Raw genomic sequence first — 2,614 nt, forward strand, 5'->3', positions numbered from 1 at the left:
CAGGTCGAGGCTGCGGTGGCCGGGAGCGGCCACGGTACTCCAGTCTGGGCGACAGAGTGAGACTCCAATTCCAAAAAAAAAAAAAAAGAAATAAACTTTCCTCATGCAGTTGAAGTTTCTTGTGGGCAGCTCCCAGACTTCTTTCACCTACCACAAATTAACTATTATCCTGAATTTATTTGGTGTTTATCATTCATTCCCATTTCCACATAATTCATTCTTTCTTTTTTTCCCCCTGAGTCTCCCTCTGTCACCCAGGCTGGAGTGCCATGGCATAATCATATCTCACTGAAGCCTTGACCTCCTAGACCCAGGCAATCCTTCTACCTCAGTCTCCCAAGTAGCTGGGACTTTACTTCAGGTGCATGCCCCCACGTCTAGCTATTTATTCTTATTGTTGTGGAGATGAGGCCTACGCTGGTCTTGAGCTCCTGGGCTCAAGCAATCCTCCCCTCAGCCTCCCAAAGCGCTGGGTTTGTAGGCCTGAGCCACAGAACCTGAACTATTTCTTTGCATTTTTTATATTAATTGTTTAGGAGTTTGTTTTGTGTTGTGTTTTTGTTTTTGTTTTGCATCAGGGTCTCACTCTGTTGCCCAGGCTGGAGTGCAGTGGCACAATCACGGCTCACCACAGCCTCAACCTCTTGGGCTCAAGTGATTCTCCCACGTTGATCATTTAGTTTTGAGATAATTTAAGACTGATAGAAAAATTGCAAAAATCTATATAGTATAATTTTCACTCAACTTCCCTGAAGTTAATATCTTGCATACTATAAAAAGTATCAAAATGCCGGGCTCGGTGGCTCAGCCTGTAATCCCGCGCCTTTGGGAGGCTGAGGTGAGTGAATTGCATGAGCCCGCGGGTTCGAGACCCGCCTGGGCAACTTGGCGAGCCCTCATCTCTACAATAAAATAAAAAAATTAGCCGGGCATGGTAGGGCGCCTGTAATTCCAGCTACTTGGAAGGCTGAGGCGGAAAGATCCCCAGAGCCCAGCAGGTCAAGGTTGCGGTGGCCAGGAGCAGCCGCTGAACTCTAGTCTGGGCAACAGAGTAAGACTCCAACTCAAAAAAAGAAAAAAAAGTATCAAAATTAAAACATGTTAGTTACATCAACTAACTACAGACTTTGTTTAGCTCTAGAATAGTTTTTCCTGTAATGCCCTTTTCGTTTTCCGTTTCAGGATCTAATACAGCATCCCAAATTCTGTCATGTCTCCTTAGTCTCCTCTAATCTGTGACAATTTCTGTCTTTCTTTGTTTTTTGTGACTTTGATGGTTTTGAAGAGTAGGAGTCTGTTATTTTGAAGAGACCCTCCATTTGGGTTTGTTATATTATCATAATTCATACTATGTATTATTGGAAAGGACACAACAGAGATGATACACTCTTCTCATGCATCCTATCAGCATATTATTGCTTATGCTAACCTTGAACACTTGATTAAAGAGGTGTCTTTGGCTTTCTTCAGTAATAGTAAGCTTAGCATTTTTCCCTTTGTAATTAATAAATACTCAGGGCCAGGCATGGTGGCTCACACCTATAATCCCAGCACCTTGGGAGACTGAGGTGAGAGGACTGTCTGAGTTTGAGACCAGCCTGGGCCGGGCTCGGAGGCTCAGCCTGTAATCCTGCGCTTTGGGAGGCTGAGGTGAGTGGATTGCTTGAGCCCGCGGGCTCATGACCCGCCTGGGCAACTTGGCGAGACCTCATCTCTACAATAAATCAATAAATTATCCGGGAGTGGTAGCACGCACCTGTAGTTCCAGCTACTTGGAAGGCTGAGGTGGAAGGGGAGCTGGACCCCAGCAGGTCGAGACTGCGGTGGCCGGGAGTGGACACTGCACTCCAGTCAGAGCAACAGAGTGAGACTCCAGCTCAATTTTAAAAAAAAGAGAGAGAGAAACCAGTCTGGGCAACTTGGTGAGACCTTATCTCTATGATAAATCAAAAAATTAGCTGGGCATGATGGCGCATGCCTGTAGTTCCAGCTACTTGGAAGGCTGAGGCCGAAGGATCTCCTGAGCCCAGCAGGTTGAGGCTGCAGTGACTGTAACCATGCCACTGCACTCCACCCTGGGTGACAGAGTGAGACTCCAACTCAAAAATAAATAAATAGGCTGGGCGCGGTGGCTCACGCCTATAATCCCAGCACTTTGGGAGGTGGAGGTGAGAGGATCGACTGAGCTCATGGGTTCGAGACCAGCCTGGGCAACTTGGTGACTCTACAATAAATCAAAAAATTAGCCAGGTACTGGTCACCTGGAACTATAGGTGGCACGTGCCTATAAGTTCCAGCTACTTGGAAGGCTGAGGCGGAAGGATCACCTGAGCCCAACAGGTAGAGGCTGCGGTGGCCATGAGTGTCCCACTGCACTCCACTCTGGGCAATAGATGAGACTCCAACTTAAAAATAAATAAATAAGCCGGGCTCAGTGGCTCAGCCTGTAATCCCGCGCCTTTGGGAGGCTGAGGTGAGTGGATTGCCTGAGCCCGCGGGTTCGAGACCCGCCTGGGCCGCGAGACCTCATCTCTACAATAAATCAAAAAATCAGCCAGGCGTGGTAGCGCATGCCTGTAATTCTGGCTACTCAGAAGGCTGAGGCGGAAGGAAT

This window comes from Carlito syrichta, unplaced genomic scaffold, assembly GCF_000164805.1.
Source record: "Carlito syrichta isolate Samal-C Ts95f unplaced genomic scaffold, Tarsius_syrichta-2.0.1 Scaffold309294, whole genome shotgun sequence".
Taxonomy (NCBI): domain Eukaryota; kingdom Metazoa; phylum Chordata; class Mammalia; order Primates; family Tarsiidae; genus Carlito; species Carlito syrichta.